We start from the raw sequence: 21,411 nt of genomic DNA, 5'->3' as shown, positions 1-21,411 counted from the left end.
TCGGTCTTTCTCCTTCTCACGGTTTTTAAATGATGATTTCTGTATATTCTAGAAATGGTTTGTCTGAGAAGAGATTTGATTTTAGAAGCACCAGTGCAGTTCTCTATCCTGCAGGTTGCAGCTGCTCAGGTTTGCTTCTTCCCTGTCTGTTTCCATGGATCGGTCCTGGCCTCTCTCTCATTTCTGTAACTATGGACTTGAGATTTTGAATTCCTCGGTCTTTCCGTTAGTCAGGACCATCACCTGCTCAGAGAAATGTTACGCCAGGCGTGGTTTTCACCTTACCCCCTAACTCATTGTGGTGTTTAGAGTCCCATCTTCTACACAAGTGCCAGAATGCATCAATCCAAGACGAGCCTGAAATATCCCTCCTGGGACTGGGTGACAGGACAGCTCAGCTCTGCATGTTGCCCAACTTTTTCTTATTGAGCAGGAAGTCGAAACCTGTTTTGGCAGTGGTCATAATGTAATCTTGCATGGTATTAACCTGCTCCTCAAAAAGGCTAAAGCAGGGACTGCACTTTGCATGCATCAGTGTCGTGATAATGTTGTGATACAACTGTGTTATATCAGAAGGAGCATTGGCCGTTACACACAGCCACCCCTATGTGCTTGGGAGAGGGGGAAGGGAGAGACAGAGGAAATGGAGGAGGGGCAACTGCCTCAGGTTGAGCACCTTGGCAACTTCTGGCAAAGAGAACAGTGTGTTTTCTGCCATCGCACCTGTGGAAAAGTCCAGTGTTTCTGTGCCTTGGACCTAAGAGCATAAAAAGAGAAAATTCTTTCATTCAGTACACAATTAAGCTCTGGAATTTGTTGCCAGAGGATGTGGTTAGTGCAGTTAGTGTAGCTGGGTTTAAAAAAAAAGGATTGGATAAGTTCTTGGAGGAGAAGTCCATTACCTGCTATTAATCAAGTTTACTTAGGGAATAGCCACTGCTATTAATTGCATCAGTAGCATGGGATCTTCTTAGTGTTTGGGTAATTGCCAGGTTCTTGTGGCCTGGTTTGGCCTCTGTTGGAAACAGGATGCTGGGCTTGATGGACCCTTGGTCTGACCCCGCAATTTCTTATGTTCGTCTGTAGAACTGCCATACTGGGTCAGATCAAGGCTCCATGAAGCCCAGCATCCTGTTTCCAACAGTGGCCAATCCAGGATACAATACCTGGCAGGATCGCGAATAGTAGATTCCAAGCTGCTTCTTCCAGCCACCAGCCTCCCCTCCATTCTCCTGATGGGATAAGAGCAGCATTGCTTACCTGCATTTGCTTTGCCCTCTACCAGTTTCAGTCTGAAGTCCACATGATGCAGGGATCTCAGTCGTGGGAGACCAGCTGGCACGCTGCATTACACCACATTGAAGCAAGCAGAATAGGAGACAGAGGTAGGTAAGAAGTGTAACTTTTCCTCCAGCTAGTGGGAGGGAGGGAAGGGGAGAAAGGCTCACAAGAAGAAGAGTGTGCTGAGGGAAGGGCCTCAGGCCAGCGGATTTGCTTGGGGTCTCACACCCCTTTATGGTCAGTGGTGATGCTGACTATGTGACTGTTACATTAGAGGGTAGGTTGATTGCTTTGCATGCCATTTTTCACACCTTTTATTACATTGGATATTTTAGCCTGTGTTGCTTTATTAGACTAGTTTATTTATACAGAGGTATTTTATGTTACACTGAATTTTAGATTGTGTGGAATTGGATGAGATTATTTCAAGTTGCATTGCATTTTATGTTGTGAGGCAATGCAGTCCATTGTGTTGCATTAGATTGTGCTGTGTTTGTGAGATAGGATTTTGACATTTTCTTATCTATGTGTTGGCAATATTTAGCACCTATGTGTTTTTTTTTGTTCACGAATTCCTCCTTTCTTCCAGCTCAGTTGGAACCAGGGTTGAGATCCTGGCATAGTGAGCATCATTTACAAGTACATGGGAATTTCCCCTCCTATTTAACAGATCTACCCTTCCACTGTTTCTAATCAGGTCATTGAAGCAACAGCCCTGAGGCCAGGAGCCACTCACGAAGATTTCTTCTGAAATCCTGTATCGCGGGCTCTAAATCTGGCACCTATTTGTTTATTAATCCAACAATACAGTCCTTCTGCTTGCTAAGTGCTCATATGAGAGATGAACAGAACCAATGCAGTATAGGACTCAAGAAAGATGTATGAATTTTGATAACTCCGGTGGGAAGCACTTTCAGAAGGAACACACACTTGGCACTAATGTAGGAAACCTGCCAGACCATGACAGCGCTAATTCCCAACACTTAGAAAAGGCTATAGACCACCATTTCACTTCCTGTTGGGAATTACAGACTGGAAAACATAATAAGCTGGACTGCTATCAATTCCTACATAAAAACTACACTCTAAGAGAATAACTTTCAAACAGGCATGCGGGCATACGTGTACGCGTGTATGCTGGCTCTAGGGTGGCCAACTTTTCCGTGGACCATAACTGGACGCCCCACTAATCTTCATGCTTTGGGAGGGGAGTAGGGGGAGGGGGAGAAGGTTACAGACTACTGCCAGTTATCAATTCACTCATTACTTGGCTTTCAAGCACCCCCTCAATATACTTTGTTTATAAAATGTTATTTCAACTATACTCCAACACACCAGCCTCTCTCATGTAGTTTTGCCCTCTATCACAAGTAAACACCCACCACCACACTTCCCCATAAACTCACAACCTCCTCTCATACACAGATGCACACTCCCAAATGCACATCCTCCTCTCTCATACACAGATGCCACTCCCAAATGCACATCCTCCTCTCTCATACACAGATGCCACTCCCAAATGCACATCCTCCTCTCTCATACACAGATGCACACTCCCAAATGCACATCCTCCTCTCTCATACACAGATGCCACTCCCAAATGCACAACCTCCTCTCTCATACATAGGTAGTTCCTTTCCTTAAAGCCTTCCCGTTCTTTCATCTGACTCCTTTGTGCCACCTGTCTCTCAATATGCCCTTTCCCTCCTCTGTGCACTCGTCTCTTGTGCTGCCCTCCTATCTCTAGTCCCCTCCCTCCCCTTCCTTCTCTCCTGTCTCCCTCTCCTCCCCAGTGCCTTCCTCTTTATCTATCTCCTTTCCTACTGTGTCCCCATCTTACTTGTGCCTCTTCTATCTCTTCCTTTCCTTTCCCTTATGTCTCCCAACTTCCCTCATTTTCCCGTTCTGCCTCTCCCCTTTGACATTCTTTCCTTCCATACCCCATCTGTGTCTCTTTCCTCTCTTGCTCCCCATGTGTCTATCTTCCATTCTCTCTTTTCTTTGTGTCCCCCTCTGATCCCCCCCTTTCCTCACCCTGAAACTCTGTCTCTTTCCTTCCTCTGTTCCTGTATCCCTGGGCTCCCTGTAGCCCCCTCTCTCCTGTCTTGGCCCAATACTCAATGAGGAAGGGGGAGGGACCCAGAGGGCATTAATGCAGCAGATCTGTGAAGCCACTGTGAACTGAGGGCTCTGCTGTGCCGTGCCTTGTCTCCATTCCCCATTCCATCCTATCACAACACAGGAAAGGAGGCAAGTGGGTAGGAACACAGTTCAGCTCTCCGGGATTTTCAGTGTCCAGCCAGTACTTCTGACCGGACACTGCACAGCTGAAAACCTGGCTGTCTGGTCCAAAACCGGGCAGTTGGTAACCCTAGCTGGCTCGCACATATGCGCATATATGCATGCATGTTATAAAATTGGCTGTACGTGTGTACATGTATGCAATGCATGTTATAAAATTGGCTGTACGTGTGTACATGCATGCATGCATGTGCATGCAAATTCCGGCTCTAAGTGGGGGGATTTTATTAGATAAATGTGCCGACACAATGGCCCCTTTTCCTGGTTCATTTCCAGTTCACCCGGTTAACGGATCAGATTCCCTAATCCCACCTGATATTTAGCCTCCCTTTTAACCCTGACCCTTAAAACCCCACTGACTCACCTAGTTTTTTTTAGTTTACTACTTACATGCCGTCCTTAGCAGTAGGAGCCCCCAGCGCATGTTTGTACGTGTAAATATGTCCATGCACATTTCAAGGTAACTTCCTGTCCTGCCCATGCTCCGCCCACATCATGCTCATGCCCCACCCCCTTTTTAAACTTTTGGATGTGCGCGCGTACGGGGAGATACACACGTATTTGTGCACTTTTTAAAATCCATGCGGCGCATGCTGGACTGAGCCACACATGTAGGGCTTTTAAAATTGCCCTTTAACAGAACAGTCACACACACAGAACCCTCAACAAGTGCAGAATAAATGTCTGGAAATTAAAAACAGAAATATATAAACAAAGCTTAAACTGGAAAACCCAAGAAGCCAGGCTCTGTATGCAGTGCAACACCAGAGAAAGAGAAGCAGAAATGCATTTCCTGCAGCACTGTAAAATACAAAGATATTAGAGATGCAGATTTCCCTGAACTAACAAAGACTTCCCACAAAAGAATGAGCAGGAAAAATCATGTTTAATCCTGGAGCAAATAGGAGAAAAGCAGCTAGAGCAGCAAAATATGTAGCATCTCTACATCAGGCCAGAAACAATTTGAGCAAAGACAAATCAAATCAGCAGCAGAGTCCTGAATTTTGTAATAATTGTTTTCTCTTCTTGTATTGTCCTTGTGACCAGTCTATAAGTTATCATGCCAGTGAGATCTTTTAAAGAAATAATTGAAAAAATGTAGTAATGGAGCTTAGAAGACGTGAGCAGAAAGTGGGGGATCTGTCACTACCAGCATCTTCCTCCTCTCTCTCCACCCAGCTTTATAATTTGATATTTTGACTGCCAGGATTACCATGGTATAGTAACTAATACAATTAATATTACTGAATGCAAAAGCTGAACTAAACAAATAATGTAAAAATTATTCATGTCAAACATGCAGAATTGAATTCTTCCTATCTGAAGTGAGATATAAGAAAGTCAGATAAAGAAGGAGGTACAGACCGCAGGCCACAAACTTAAGGCCTCTCTTGTTCCTCTGCCTCTTGCCCTTTCTGTGCACTCATTTTCTGTGTCTCCTTATAGTTACCATTACCAATCCCCTTCTCCTGTTTACACTCTCTCTATTTGCCCGTCTGCCCCTGCCTCGGTCTCTGAGGTGTCGCTGGTCCATTAGAGGCCTTTATGGACTTCGGCTACTGCAAATACATTTCTGAAAGGAAAGCTTTCTTTGTATGATGTTTGGAAATTTGAAATTGTTGAAAGTTTTTCTCCAGTAATGGTTTTGGGAGGGTTGGGGTTAAGGTGGTTTGGGAAATAAAAGTTGTTTTCATCAAAACCCATCAAAAATGTCCTCCTTTTATTTTTTTTAATACCTGGTGCACCCCCCTACAGAGATAGTCCCACAGTCATCAGTGCATAGAGCTTGGGATCTGGGGATTATAAATTTAAAACCAAGAAAGGAAAATGCTGAAGTCAGTCCCGCTGAGGAACTTTCATGGTGAAAATATATAAATTGTCATTGACTTGCCTATGGAAGAGAGTCAAGCTGCATCATCTTTGCCAAGGTATAAAAAAAAATCAGACAAAATCCAGGTCATTCAGTTCTTTGCCCAAGGCTGAAATCTTACTGAAGTGTGTGCTCCAGTGGAACTGCTCCAGAAACACTTTCCTCACTCCCCCTCTAAGTTTAATTAGACCACACATACCAGAAGCTTCTCTTGATAATTAGGACATTCTGCCTAAAAGGTCTGAAGAATTCCTCAGGTCATTTAGCCTGCACAAGTTTGATATAGTGCATGGTTTATCTAAGACAATGTTTACTTTTGGCAAAAACCTGGGCAAGAAACGTTTGCAAGCTAAAAGATGGAGAAAAAGAGGTGCAGTATTCAGATACTCCTGGAATGCACAGAATGTTCCCCTTTATTTGGAAGCCCCATCCTCTGGTTCTGTCTGTGCAACCGGACTGAGTTCTGCACAGACAAATCACCCCAAGATTGGCAGTTTCACAGAGAACATGCTTATTAAGGGGCCGATGCAGTAAAACATGCGCTACTATTAAGCACCTATTGCCTCAATGCACACAGCCACATCCTCTGGGCACCCAATACAATATTTAAATGAGAGGCAGGAGAATTGTGCATCCGAGGCACTCAATAGGTTATTGCATCAAAGGGAGCTCAATATGAACATCCATTTTGATCCTACTTCTTTTGTTATAATTCACTTTAGCAATCTCACAAAATATTAGGCCCCGTGCTACGGATGTCTAAATTGTGTGGCCATAAGAAAAGTGGATTTCTTGTAAACAAATCAAAATATACAATTATTTTTCTCCACCAAAAGCACTAAAGTGTCACAATGATACTAAGGAGGAGGAAATACTTATCACAACACAGAGAACCTACTTTTTATTTTTTTTTCATGATCCTCTGACTGTGAGTTGAATTTACTCCACCTCTGTGACTGGAGTTAAATTTGCTGTGTTAAAAAGTCTGTGTTGGACACTTTCCTGCATAAGGGGGGTAATAGCTAATGCCCTCACCTACATGGAATTTACATCTGATGAGCGCTATCAGGTGCGCAGTTTTTAGGCCATGCTCATTTCCTTACTGTATCAGGCGCTAGTCTAGCACATCCAAAACATCGACCCAACCATGTTTAAAGCAATGCGTTTTGCTGGGTGCCCCACACCTGGCCATTCACAGCGTAAATTGTTAAACTTAGGCAACGCAGAACCCCTGTCACTCACTTAAAGATATAGTCATTTAAAATTACTCTGTGCTATTAAATTAAATACAGCAATGAAAGTAAAATTAATTATGAGGAAACTAGAAGCTCTCCAAGGACCTTCAGGAGATCATTTCAATTAAGAAGTCATTTTCCAATTGTCCTTCTGTTAGAAAGGAGAATGAGAGCTCTGCTCAAAAAGGGGCAGTCAAGAAAAGAATACATTCAAGCTAATGCCGACAACATCCACGGTAAGACCTGGGATAGAGAGCTCGAAAGGCTCCAGGATAATTCGTGATGAGAGATAGGAGGCAGATGAGGTAAAAAGGCTCCAGGACATGGTGCGATACAGAAGAACCTAGGACAATTAGTCACAAGACACAGGAAACAGAAACAAACCTTTCCAGGGCAAGTCATCTTCCAACCTGAAGACAGAGGAGACAGAATACGGCGAGGAGAATGCCTAGGAGACAGAGGAGACAGAATACGGCGAGGAGAATGCCTAGGAGACAGAGGAGACAGAATACGGCGAGGAGAATGCCTAGGAGACAGAGGAGACAGAATACGGCAAGGAGAATGCCTAGGAGACAGAGGAGACAGAATACGGCGAGGAGAATGCCTAGGAGACAGAGGTGGAAAAGCTTCAGAACAATCCCTAATGAAAAAGGGGAAATGGAACAGGTCCAGGACAATACAGGAGACAGAGGGGATGAAAAAGACCATAGAACAATCTATGATCAGATATGGGAGATAGAAAAGATAAAAAGGCTTCAGGGTAATCCTTGATAAGAGAGGAAGAGAGAAGAGGTGGAAAGTCTCCAGGACAATCCATGATCAGACAGAAGAGATAGGAACAAATGTGGAATGCTGTAGGACAGGATGGTTTGATCTGAATTCTTGCCTTTGTTTTTTCCCTCTCTCTCTCTCTCTCTCTCATTATTCCCAATTCTTCTAGTTTATTTTGGGCATATAAATGTTTAGAGTTAGCCCTTTCATGTCGAGACCTTTCTGGTAGGGTCACTGTGTTAATGCTAATGGAGCACAGATGCTGCTGAATCTGAAGGGTCAAAGGGGAGTTTTGCAATGACTTATAACAGAAGCTTAGTGTGTGTGTGTGGGGTGGGAGGGCAGAAGTAACAGAAGCCTAAGAGTGTGAGAGAGGCAGGAGAAGGGGGCAGAAGGAAAAACAGTCATGGGTTGGTTGGGGAGGCAGGAAAAAGGACAGAGATCTGGAGAGGCTGTAGAAACTCAAGGGAGAGAAGTCTGAGGATATTAGGGAAGCAGGAGTGGGGACAGAGACCTGGGGAGATTAAGGAGGCAGGGAAGGAGAAAGAAACTTTGGGGGAGTGTTAATGAGGCAGGAGAAGGGACAGAAGCTTTGTGATGCTATGTGTGAGGGTGGTGTGGGTCGATGCTCCCTCCAAGGAGTGACTATGTGTGTGCAAATTTTGTGTGTAACAATTTTTTTTTTACATAGAAATGATGACAGAAAAGAACCAAATGGTCCGTCCAGTCTGCCCAACAAGCTTATGGTAGTTGCACCATGTAGATTATCCCCATGCTTATCAGTTTCCCAGTCTGTAAAAGCAGGTTGCTGTTTGAATCCAGTTCCCTGTTACACCTTGCCGTTGAAGCAGAGAGCAATGTTGGAGTTGCATCAAACTATCAGGCTTATTGGTTAAGGGTAGTAACTGCTGCACCAGCAAGTTACCCCCATGCACCCTTTTTTTAATTTCCATTCTTCAGCCTTTAGGGATCCACAGTTTTTATCCCATGTCCCTCTGAATTCGCAGTTTTCATTTTTACCACCTGCTCTGGAAGGGCATTCCAGGCATCTACCACCCTCTCCGTGAAGAGAGATTTCCTGACGTTGGTTCTAGTCATCCTCCCTGGAGTTTTATTTCATAACCCCTAGTTCTACTGATTTCTTTCCAATGGAGAAGGTTTGACGATTGTGCATCATTAAAACCTTTCAGGTATCTGAAGGACTGTATCATATCTCCCCTGCAGTACAGATCTTTCAGCCTCTCCTCATAGGTCTTCTCATGCAGACCCCACACCATTTTAGTTCCTCTTCTCTGGATCACCTCTACGCTGTTCTTATCCTTCTTTAGATACGGACTCCAGACCTGAATACAGTAATCCAAATGAGGCCGCACCAAGGACCTGTACAAGGGGATTATCACTTCCTTCTTCTTTCTATGCAGCCCAGCATTCTTCTGGCTTTAGCTATTGCCTTGTCACATTGCTTCATCATCTGCAGATCATCATGCACTATTACTGCAAGATCCCTCATTTGGTCTGTGCACATCAGTCTTTCATCCACCATCACATACAACTCTTTTAGATTATGCACCCCAGATGCCAAATCTTTGACCAATCTTCAAACTTCTTAAATTACATTTCATTCTCTACTCCTTCAGGCATATCCACTCTATTGCACATCTTAGTATCATCTACAAATAGGCAAATTTTACCTTCTATCCCTTCCACAATGTCACTCACAAAGATATTGAACAGAACCGGTCCCAAAATAGATCCTTGTGACACTGCACTTAACATCATTCTCTCTTCAGAGTGGGTTTCATGTACCATTACACTCTGTCTCCTATCAGTCAACCAGTTTGTAATCCACGCCACTAACTTGGTGCTCACGCCCAAGCTTCTCGTTTTATTCACAAGCCTCCTATGCGGAACCTACCAACAATTTTTAAGCACCAGTATTGGTGTTGAATTTCTGTATATAGCACAAAGAAAAATGCATGTGAGTGACCATTTAAAACTTGTGAGCGACACTCCAAAATGTATGAGCAATTTCTCACATGCTCAGCTTAGAAGGAACAATGGTGGGGGAGATGTGATGGTGGATGCACTTTATCATACTAACAGGTATATCACTGAAGATTATAATTAGGACAGATAATATATTTCATAATAATTTTCACTATTTTGTGGGGGAAAGGGGGTACAGGAGGAGAACCTTTGCTATAGAATTGTATTTTTCCATATGCTGGCTTCCTCTCAGCCTTATGCTGTTTTTTTGGCACTTTCCCTAAAAGTGCAGAAAGTGTAACAACCTAATGAGGTTCCTTTTCACATTTGTATCAGCTTCTGTCTCATATGTGATTCAAGATTCAACATTTAACTTTACAGAGGAAGAGAGTGAAAAAGAGGAGGGGAAAAAAAGGAAAGAGAACCTGAAATAGAAAGAAAGAATGGAAAAAAGGTGAGAAATCCCTAAACAGAAATTATATGCTTACAGATCACCTCACCTTGGTCACACACACAAAGAGACCCTCACCAAGTATAGAATAAGTGATGACCGAGCAGAAACAGAAATATGCAGAAGCCAGGCTCTGCATGCAGAACAGTAGGGAAATAGAAAGAAATGATTTTCCTCCTGTACTTTGCAAACTGTGAAGATAAGAAATGCACATTTCCGAAAAGTGTCAGAAGAAAATTAAGACTTTCTATGAAAGAATTGTCAGGAAAATATATTCTATTCGGTTCCTAGGTCAGAACTGTATTAAGCAAAGAAAGTTCAGGAATTCTTATTTATCTTTTGAGTTTAGAATTTTTTCTTTTACCAGTTATGCATTACTTTGGCAGCACACGTTCATGTCATACCAAGAAAGTTTTATTGAACTAACTTGAATTAAGAAAATAACAGAGGAGTGGAGAAAGAATGCAAAAAGCACTGGGCGGAGCCATCTCAGTGACTGTGGTGGTGCTGTGCACTGCCATGTGGAGGACCTGGGTTTGATTCTGCTCGAGTCAGCTGGGGCTGGGGAATATTGTGGAGGCAGCAACAGGCCCTAGATGGGAGGGAACTCCTGGCATTGTACAAAGTTGTTATATTTGAATGCCACCTTCCAGAGTTAGGATCTCTAGCTGGGAATTGTCACTGCAGTGACTTCTCTGAAGTAGGCTGGGAGAGGTTATAAAATAAGTGGGAAATCCTCAGGTAGATGTGAATGAAGGTTAATACTACCAGATCCAAATCACAATTTTGCTTGAACTGAAAACCCAAAAGGAGCAGGAGGAAACAGCCAGACCATTAAAAAAAAAACAAAAACAAAAACACTGGAGGGCTTTGTCCAATTTTAGATGTCTCCCAGCACTTTCTGCACAAGCTCTGTGTACATGATTTTTTTTCCTTCTGGTGTTCTTTTGCAGAAATTACATCCTTGGGCAAAAAATGTGCTATTTCAAAACTAAGCAAGTAAACTGCCTTGCAGGCTTTTGCACGTTTTACCATATTTTTGTCCTAAATCTGGGTCTAAATCATCTGAAAGAGAGGAAGGGGAAGGGAAATTAAATACCCTCAGTGCTATGCTATGAAAATTTGAGATGTACAAACAATTATACAGAGGAGTAAATCTCTCAGAAAGACTAAAATTACTTGAGGTTGCTCAAAATGTTTTGCATCATGAAAAAATAATATTGCAATATTTTGCTATTTTTCTGACTTTGGTGACTTTCTAAGAATTGACAATGAAATCAGAATGGAAGAGGAGAAGGGATATGCATGACCGTGAATGCCTAGAATTGCAGAAACTTAGGGCTGACTCTGCTGAGGAGTTTAAATTTAATAGAGAAAGACAAGGAAAGGTCAGGAAGGAGACTCAAGAAGGGAACAAAAGTAGACTCGCAGGCTGATGCAATACCAACATTTTAAAAATGTGTTTCCTAACTGGATGCACTTTTTTTTTTAACGTACACACAATTGCCTCTCCTGGGTGCTTGATGCAATAGGAAAATGAGCTGCCACACTAAAAAGGACACAATAGGGATACATTGTGCATCCCTAGTGCCTCCTCTGCATTGGGCACCCAGGAGAAGTGGCTGTGTGCAGGTTAGGAACAAGGACACTTAATTTTATGTGCACAGCCATGGATTAGGAAAATAGATACTCAAATTGAGCATCCATTTTCCTACCCTGGCTGCTGGCAATACTTTTTTTTTTATTTTTTTTACATTGCTGCTTTCTGTGATTCTTCCAACTTAATATTGCCACTTGGCGCTAGCCTGAGCTCATTGCATTGCATCAGTGTGGATTGATTGCTTGTAATTGGATGTGCTGATCTCCCTTTCCTGAACCTTCTGCTTACCTTTCAAGTCCCTACTGGAGCCCATTTGCAGGACAATTTAAGGGAAGTGATGTTATAGAATGAGGATCATTACATATGGAATATCTGCACTAAGCAATATCCTAGAAAGAGCTTCAGAGAATGAAGAAAGAAACTAATGTATGCAAGGTAAGAAAATAAAAAGCCCTCAGGGAATATCAAGTGACCTGACTAGCTGATGTCACCAGACCCAAATGAATCTCTCAGCCTAACCAATGGGAGCTTGTTTTCTATTGGTTTGAGCACTAACTAATAGTGTTACGGAGCGCTAGGAGAGTGGTCCTGCTTACCAGGGGATGAGTGTTCTTGGACCACGGCTCGACCCCAGAGGAACTCCGAAGAGGTGCCGTGGCAGGCAAGGCATGCCCGAGCATGGGCTGGACAGGAGTGAGGCTGAATTGAAGACAGATGACTGGAGATACTGACCCTCCTCCGGACTTGCACGCTTTGGAAGACCAGCAATGCAATGGTGGTCTTATGAACAGTCCTCCAATCGTTCCAAGCCCTTTCGGACCTGCTGCAGGGTATGGCAAGAAGCGGCAGGCCGGATGGAGGCCAGGGCAGCGAAGACCGTAACATGGAGATTCAGACGAAGACTCAGGAACAAGGTACTATAGACGTAGACTCGGGTATACAGACATTGGCATGGTCCCTCAGGGTGCCCTACACAGCCAGTACCACTGGGCTGGTCACGGACCACCCTGTCCTACATCCGCGGGAGCAGGACTAGCGCAGGAAGGAACGAGGTACTGAAGAATCAGGAACAAGGTACTGTAGACGTAGACTCAGGCTAGGTTCAAGGTAATCAGAAGACTCAGGCAAGTACTGGGTTGCGACTGTGACGCAGTGCGCCCTACACAGCCACCCACGGGACTGGTCATGGACCATGCTGGACTCGAAAAGTCTCTAGACGAGATGTGGAGCAATGAATGGAGCATATCTCAGAAGCTGTAGAGGCCTGCACTGAGGCGTGCCCTACACAGCCACCAGTGGCTGGTCGTGGACCACGCTGGGATGGTACTGGTTTAGCAGAGTCTTTGGCACCGACGGAGCAAGCACAAGGGACTCTGTAGACCAGGGATAAGGACAGAAGCGGAAGTCTGCCGGAGGCTTGTGCTGCAGCGGTGAGGAAGGCATTGCACCATGAAGCACCTACACAGCCCACCCATGGGGCTGGTCGCGGACCACGACATGGCACACCAGGAAGAGTGGTATGAGGAACCAAGGGTTCAGGACAGCTGGACGGGATCACGGACATCAGGATCAGGAGAAACATCTGGACTGGATCATGGACATCAGGAATGGAGAACAAACATCTGGACTGGAACACAGAATACAGGATCAGGAGGCAGACCTCAGGAGTGGATCAAGAACATCAGGCAGACATCTGGACTGGAACATGGACATCTGGATAAGACGAGGGGCTCCAACAAAGAACAGGAAACACAGGACCTTGAAGAAGAGCTGGAACAAGGACGACTCCTGGAGGGAAGGACAGCAGGATCCCAGGAGCGTCTAACTCCTTGCGAAGGCAAAGCTGGAATGGACGCTGAGCCCTTTTGTAGGGCTGAAGAGGACAATGCCCAGGGAGGGGTCAGCAGAGGGCCACACCTGGCTGGCCCTTGAAAAGCAGGGGAGAGGCGTGCACCCGCGCCTAAGGAGAGCTGGAGGAAGAGCTGGATCGTTGGTGGCATTCCCAGCCACGTGGAAGGCCCGAGGAGAAGCAAGGCAGCCCTGCCATGAAGGTGGAGAGATGGCAGGCTGCAGGAAGAGCAGGAAGCTGCAGGTACTGGCAGAGACGGCTTCCCTGCTGGGCAAGGACCCGGGCTGTAGCAGGCACCGGCAGGGATGGCCTCCCTGCCAGCCGAAGACCCCGGCATCGGTAAGGACGGCTCCCTGCCGTCCCGAGGACCCCGGGAGCGACTGCAGAGTGTTGGGGAAGGCAGGAGCAGCAGTGGAGGTCCCAGCCACATGGGAGAGCCCTCGGTGACCCGACCCTGCTGCACAAAGCCAGAGGCAGCCAGGGAGGAGCCCAGTGACGGCGGCACGCCCGCCGTGAAGAGAACAGCGCCAGCAGCCCGACTGGCCGTGGCAAGGTAGGGACCCTGCCCATGCTCCTCGCGGGTAGGATCACAACAAATAGTGTGGGAGTTTTCCTAGTGACTGATGTCAGAAAATAGCTGTGTGAACTGAGAAAACGTGAAGATGGGGTAAGTAGAAATGAGGCAAAGTTTCTAAGTGACATAGGGACCCTGATAATCAGTCCTGGCCTTGCTGAGCTGAAAAAGCCATTGGTTTCATGAAGCAAATCCCTGGCTGTGCCTTTGTCTCAATTCAGCAGGGCCTGGGATAGTTTAAGATCCATTCCACTCACTTGAGTGAGCATCTGGATAATTTAAGGATATTTAGTAGGAAATGATTAATGAATCGTGTAAGCAGGAGGAAGCAGAAAAAAATTGAAAAACCCACAGCATTGCTCATTTCCCCTTTTATGAAGGCATTGAGCTTTTAATTATCAAATTGATGCTGCATTTACTCAAGGCAGGCTAAGCCCATGAAATGGATATTCCACTCTGTATAACTTACTTGAGTGCCCTGTATCCAGGACACTGGGGCTAAGGAGAAAACAAAAGGGGTAGAGACCGATTGAGAAGAGGGGAGAGCAAAACTAGAGCTGAGGAAAGTGAGGGGAGGATGAGACTTGATGAAGGAGAGAGGGGTGAACGAGTGATCCTCTACTGCAGTTACAGAGCGAGCGAGAAAGGCAGATCGATTCAGCTTTTCTTCCATATTGACAATGAAAATATTCTCAATAGGAAATTTGGAATATTTGCCCTGCAGCAAACCTTTGCTAAAGCCCCTCCATGTAAAAAAAAAAAAAAAAGCCCTCCTTACTCAGATGCCAGGCAGATCCTTCTCCAGTTAAGAGGGAGTAGTTCCCAAGGAGCTTTATATCAGCTGCAGGAAGCTTTCGGTCCTCATTCACTACTTTATTTCTCGTCTGCCGTCATTGCTTTCTTTCTCTTACATACTACTGGCCCCAGTGCTGTAAAGGATCATCCAGAGTGCAAAGACAATATTCCTGAAGCAGATATGCCAGGTACTGGCCCTAACTGTTAAGGACACTGTCACTTTAGAAGGACTTTATTCAGCAAAACTCAATTAGAAATAAAGCACAGGTACATGCTTACGATTTGTTTTCCACACACTGCTGCACGTGGCAGTCTTTAAGCTAAAGTAAATCTCTTCCTGAGGCAGTAAAGGTGAGAACTTACCCGAGAGTCTCCAGGATCCCATGCCCCCAGCTCTGTTGGCATCCTCAAAGCTCATGGTGCATTTCCCTGCAGGGCTTGGAAGGCTGCAAAGTCCGGAGACCTTCAACTAGGCTAAGTGAAAGAAAGCCGGACGCTGTGATCGAGGCTTCGAAGCCTCTGCTTTGTTTCCCCCCATTTGTCTCTTCCTTAAATCCTTGGTGGGTCTTGAAAGGATGAGGACGTCCGATCTGGGGCGAGTCCTGAGAGCAGGCAGTAAGAAAGCAGCACTTCCTTGAAGGCAGTGCATCCAGTCCCAACTTGGATGTGGCTCAGACAGTGCAAAAGCATTCAGGCAGCCCAGGAAAATGAGGTAATGCAAGTTCAGCCAATCGTTAAAGCTGCAACAGCTACTTTCTTCGGCTTTCACCACTTGCCGAACGTACGATCATACCTTGCATCTGTCAAATCAGAGGAGGTAACTGAGTTGGGGGGGGGGGGGGGAGGGGGAAAGAGAGAGAAAGGAGGGACATTGTAAGAAGCGAATGTCTTCAGAGCAGTCCTCTGGCTCACTGGAGCTTTCCTAAGCAAGCCTTAGCCTTTCAGTTACCTAATCTGCCTCCAAGTAATGATGCATTTTTCTAAGCTAAACGGATCCAGATGCTGTCTTTATCCAGCTCTTCCTGTCACCTTGTTTACTCGGCAGAAGTGGGCTGAATAAAATTAAAGTAAAGAACACTGCATAACATACAGCACATTATGTATCATGGAAAATAAAGAGCGACCAGGTTTTTGTTTCAAAATATATTGTAAACAGGTAGTTCTCCTCTTTATTTTCCCTCCCCTGTCTGGAAAAGAAATGCACGACGACAATATTTTGCTATTCCGTGTCTTGGTCTTGCTACCAGCTTGTTGCCATGGCGTGGAGGCTGCTGAGATGCCATCTCAGCATATCAGGGACAACCCCTGCCCGCAAATAAAACCAACAAACAAAGAAAACCAGCGCTGACTTGAAGACATTTGTAGCGGAGCAGGAGAGCCGAGGCGTTCAGCACTGGACAGCTCCAGGCTCGCCTACGAACCCAGGGGCTGGCAGTGCTAATGGGAAGCCAAGAGCAAGGGGCAGAGGGGCAGAGCCAGGTCCTGGCACTCGGGGCATTGCAGATCCTAACACTGAAGTCGCGTCTGATTGTAGAGGAAGAACATTACTGTCCCTCTCTCAGGGTCTCGTTCTTACTCAGACCTTTCAGTGTTAGAATTCGCTCTCTCCATGCTTTGTATTGGGTTTCGCTTCTATCTGTGTAATGTATGAAGGAAAGCAATGCAATGCTTTGAGGAGACCTTACTGCCTAAAAGGGACTTTGTCAGGCTCCAAATGCCTACAGGAGAGATTCAGCGTTCCCAGACTCACTTTACAAAGACTTGGACTTCATTAAGGAGACATCTGGCTATGAATAATATGATTAACTCCTTAAATAAAGATGGAGTGATACTGATGGGGCAACACTTGCATTAAGAAGAGAAAAAAATGGTTTGAGCAGAGAATGAGTGAGGGGCAGCGCCTCTGGAAGTTACTCTGACCTTTGGCTTCAGTATTAGGCGGCTGGTAAGCCCGTTAAAAGGTGCTCTATCAGCCAGACTGCAAAGGTTAACAGGCATCACACGGGCTAAGAGGATTAAAGAGCAAGCAGGCAAACAGCATTTCTGCTTCACTAATCCTACCACTTCATCTCTTCGGCTTTGCTGTGCGAGTCGTCGGAGCAGTTCCTCTTCTCTCTCCTCACCTGCACGTCCCGCAATATCTGTTGCTGGCGACCACGTTTTCCACCCTGGGATTAACTCCGCCACCTCCCTAGTACCTATAGGAAGAGCTGAAAGGACAGGATGACACGTCCGTCCTTGTGTAAACAGAAAGAAAATAGAGGCAGAATAATCCTATGATTAATGACTAAGGCAGAACATTAGCAATTCAAAAGACTTGGCAAAATCAGGGGGCACCAAAGAAGGAGCCAAACGAGTTGATTTATGGGACCCATTCACTTACATCTTGACATCTGATGTCGCAGGAATTTCGTGGGGTGTCTTTTGCTAATCCAAACGTGTTTAAAGAACCTGTACAGCAATGAGCTCTCTCTCTATGGGAATCGCAGCTGCTAGGCCGAACTGATTATTTACTTCATTACTCTTAGCGTTTGCAAGGACCAGATGCGGTGATAGGGACTCCTCTTAGCGTTTGCAAGGACCAGATGCGGTGATAGGGACTCCTCTTAGCGTTTGCAAGGACCAGATGCGGTGATAGGAACTCCTCTTATCGTTTGCAAGGACCAGATGCGGTGATAGGGACTCCTGTTAGCGTTTGCAAGGACCAGATGCGGTGATAGGAACTCCTGTTAGCGTTTGCAAGGACCAGATGCGGTGATAGGGACTCCTGTTAGGGTTTGCAAGGACCAGATCCGGTGATAGGGACTCCTGTTAGCGTTTGCAAGGACCAGATGCGGTGATAGGGACTCCTCTTAGGGTTTGCAAGGACCAGATGCGGTGATAGGGACTCCTGTTAGCGTTTGCAAGGACCAGCTGAGGTGATAGGGACTCCTGTTAGGGTTTGCAAGGACCAGATGCGGTGATAGGGACTCCTGTTAGCGTTTGCAAGGACCAGATGCGGTGATAGGGACTCCTGTCAAGAGCAGGACATTCTCAGACTGAAGGAATCTGCTGCACATTATTCTTTTAATAGCTTAAGGCTATAAATCACTGAGATGTTAAAGGAGGGGAGGAGGTGGGAGGATTGAATGGCATAAAGAAGACATTTATCTTATTGTGTAGCGTCCACTGCAGCGATAGAAAGTATTCTGAAGTTTTATCATCTACCTTATTAACTTCCTGCTATGGTCAAGTCTCATCTGTTTCCCTCCAATGAGTAATGTGCAGGGGCAAAGATGTAGGTGAAGAGGGAAATAATATTTTGGGACACCTTTGTTATACCTTGCTAAGGGTTGGACAGAGATTGGGGATTAGTGTATCAGGCTTCATTATTTAATGTTTATTGTTGTTTTGATTATTATTCTTTTAGCATTGTTTTGTGTTATGTTTGATTTATTAATGCATTAAATTTTAATATTTGTTAGATTTTTTAATTGTGTTATTGATATTGATTTTATTTTTTAATTATGTATATGAATTGTGTAAACTGCTTTATTGTATGAACAGATTATGTGCTATATAAGTTTTTAAAATAAATAAAATATTTATGCCTACACAATCAATGTTTTTTTTCTGATTAATAGTTTGTAGATATTTCATGTTTCCTCTGTACACAAGGATCATCTTAAAGTGGAAACTTCAGCTTTTTACAGATGTGTAAAATCATTTGGTTTATCGTGGTGACCACAAACAAATAAAGCCAATGGGTAACTGGAACTGAACATACATATTAATTGTGAATATCCTGAAACACAGACCTGTTTGTGGCTCCCTGAACTAGGCATTTTCAGACAATGGCTGAGTAACTGTTGACTGTATGAAAGCTCTAAACAAAATTTTGTGTGGCTATAAAAGTTAACTTTTTCAGTTCTATTCACAGGCTTCTTCTTGGCCCTTCCTCAGATTATGAGAGTCTTGCCCTGAAAAGTGGATTAAGTCTGACTAAGCCTGGACTAATTGGATTGGTTATGATTATCAGTACATTTACAATACTCTTTCAAACACCTCTTGTTGTAAAAAAAAAAAAAATCGAGACCTGTAAAAAACATACCAGAGAAATAATCCAAAAATCTGCTGTGCTAAATTAATCATACACATTTGTCATGGAATATCTTTTGGAAGGGTATGTATTATGGAAATTGTATTTGGTGATGTTGAACTTTAACTCTGTATGATAAAGTCAGATCAATGTAAATAATGAAGAAGGTCTTTAAAAATGTTGCTGCTGAAACAGATGATAGAATTGAAACATCAGGCCTGTGTCAGGCGTGACTGAAGTTAATAGCAATGAAACATTATAAGGAGAGTTTGACACAGTTGGAATAGTTCTTTAAGTCAGAAGAATTGGAAAATCAGCTATTTCTGGCTTATACAGGACTCTGTTGATGAGTAATGGGAAATGGGAACACATCTGAGAAATGTTTTTTCCAGAATTACAGAGTTAACAGACAATATCTATCTTTATGCAAGATTCAAGAAAACATTTCTTGATGGGCAATAGTGGGACAGGCACTTGAGACCACTCTTTCCGGTCCTGTCCTCATCCAGGGGCTTCCCCCGGTGGGGCCGCTCGCTCCCGTCACGTGATTGGTTTTTTGTTTTTTTTTTTTAAATAGTGACAGCTGCGGCCCGAAGAGGAAGCTGCGGACAGGGCCGGTGGAAGCACTAGATCTGGGCCTGGGGCGCTGCGAGCAGCGGTATCCCGAGGGGAGCCAATGCCCGCGGGCGCAGGGAGGCTCATGCGGCGCATCGGTAGGGCCGAGGTAAGGTTCACGTCACCAGGGCCCGCAGAAAAAGATCCCGTTTAAACGCGCCGATGCTCCGCCTCCTTCCTGCCTGTGCGGCCCGGAAGTAAACATTGCCGGAGCCGCGTGGGCAGGAAGGAGGCGGAGCATCAGCGCGTGCAGAAGAGGAGCCACGGGCCGCCGCGAATCCCAAGGCGCAGCGGCCCGAGCAGAGGAAGAGGCCCGGTGTCAGGGCCTCTGCAGAGCCCATCCTGCAGCGACCTGCGAAGAGGCGGCCCAGAGGTGAGAGAGAGGCTGAGGGTCTGTAGAGTGCGTGTGTGAGAGGAGTTTGAGAGACTGTGTGTGGGAGTAGGGAGCTGAATGTTTGCAGAGACAGCATGTGAGAGCCTCTGTGTGGGTGAGTGAGACAGCATGTGACATGAGAGCCTGTGTGTATGTCAGACAGCATGTGACAGTGAGAGCCTGTGTGTATGAATGATTGTATGAGAGAGAGCATGTGACAGTGAGAGCCTGTGTGTATGAATGATTGTATGAGAGAGAGCATGTGACAGTGAGAGCCTGTGTGTATGAATGATTGTATGAGAGAGAGCATGTGACAGTGAGAGCCTGTGTGTATGAATGATTGTATGAGAAAGAGCATGTGACAGTGAGAGCCTGTGTGTGTGTGTCAGACAGCATGTGACAGTGAGAGCCTGTGTGTGTGTGTCAGCCTGTGTGTGTGTGTCATGTGACAGTGAGAGCCCTTGTGTATGAATGATTGTATGAGAGAGAGCATGTGACAGTGAGAGCCTGTGTGTATGAATGATTGTATGAGAGAGAGCATGTGACAGTGAGAGCCTGTGCTTGAGCAAGACAGCATGTGGGAGTGAGAGAGAGCCTGGGTGTGTGAGAGTCAGACAGCATGTGCAAGAGAGAGACTGTGCATGAATGATTGTATGAGAGAGAGCATGGACAGTGAGAGCCTGTGCTTGAGCAAGACAGCATGTGGGTGTGAGAGAGAGCCTGGGTGTGTGAGAGAGACAGCATGTGACAGTGAGAGCCTGTGTGTGTGTAAGAGAGAGAAATGCATGTGAGAATGAGAACCTGACTGTGTGTTTGAGGGAAGAAGATGGAGAGAAAAGAAACAGAAAAAAAGACAATATAAAAGGAATTGGCAAAAAAAATAAGAAAGGGAAGGTGGGAAAAAAAAGTCTATGCCCAACCGATTAGAAAACTAAGATCAGACAGCAAAGGTAAAAAAAAATAAATTACTTTTTACTGATTGGCACATGTAATCTTTAGGAATGTGCAAGAGTAGCACTTTCTCTATGCTGATTTCACAATGTACGAGATCAGCATGGAGGAAGTGGAAACCCACGGGGCCTGCACAGAGGAGGCAGCAGAATGGGCTTCAGAGCCAATAGCAGCAATCAGCGCCTCCCCAATAGCCATGCGGCATCAGTGACAGTGGCAGCAGAGGAATGAGAGAGGCTCCGAGGTTGCTGGCAAAAGAGAGAGGGGTCTGCCTTTAGTGTGTGCATGTGTATGAATGGGACTCTGCCTGGGGGTGTATGTGTGTGTGTGAATGCATGGGTGCCTGCCTGGGGGTCTGTGTGTGTGTGAATGCATGGGTGCCTGCCTGGGGGTCTGTGTGTGTGTGAATGCATGGGTGCCTGCCTGGGGGTCTGTGTGTGAGAGAATGAATGTGTGCATGCCTGGGGGATGGGGAGGGAGTGATGTGAAAATGAATGGAAACCTGCCTGGGGGTCAGTGTGTGTGTGTGTGTGTGTGTGTGAATGACGGGGAGCTTGCCTGGGTGTGTGTGTTTGTGTGTATGTGAGGGAGCCAGTGAGTGTGAAAGCATGAGTGTGTATGAGAAAATCCAAGGGAGTAAGGGTGTGTGTGTGTGTGTGGAGGGGGAGTGTCTTAGAGCCT

General features: G+C 45.3%; 1 protein-coding gene across 3 annotated transcripts in view; it reads right to left on the bottom strand.

Moving 5' to 3' along the window:
* Positions 1 to 21,411, bottom strand: part of CHRM4 (cholinergic receptor muscarinic 4) — a 94,001-nt gene that overhangs the window by 18,603 nt on the left and 53,987 nt on the right. Inside the window, exons 2-3 of one of the 3 annotated variants that reach the window (XM_029582387.1) lie at positions 16,775 to 16,923; positions 15,077 to 15,534 (exon numbers count right to left, since the gene is read on the bottom strand). The exons of 1 other annotated variant lie outside the window; for it this stretch is intronic. The gene's annotated coding sequence lies outside the window, so the exon portion shown is untranslated. The remainder of the gene's footprint in view (positions 1 to 15,076; positions 15,535 to 16,774; positions 16,924 to 21,411) is intronic. One more of the 3 variants, XM_029582388.1, reaches the window with a different exon arrangement.

Source organism: Rhinatrema bivittatum, chromosome 17 (genome assembly GCF_901001135.1).
Source record: "Rhinatrema bivittatum chromosome 17, aRhiBiv1.1, whole genome shotgun sequence".
NCBI lineage: Eukaryota > Metazoa > Chordata > Amphibia > Gymnophiona > Rhinatrematidae > Rhinatrema > Rhinatrema bivittatum.
This window is presented reverse-complemented; position numbering and strand designations above follow the sequence as displayed.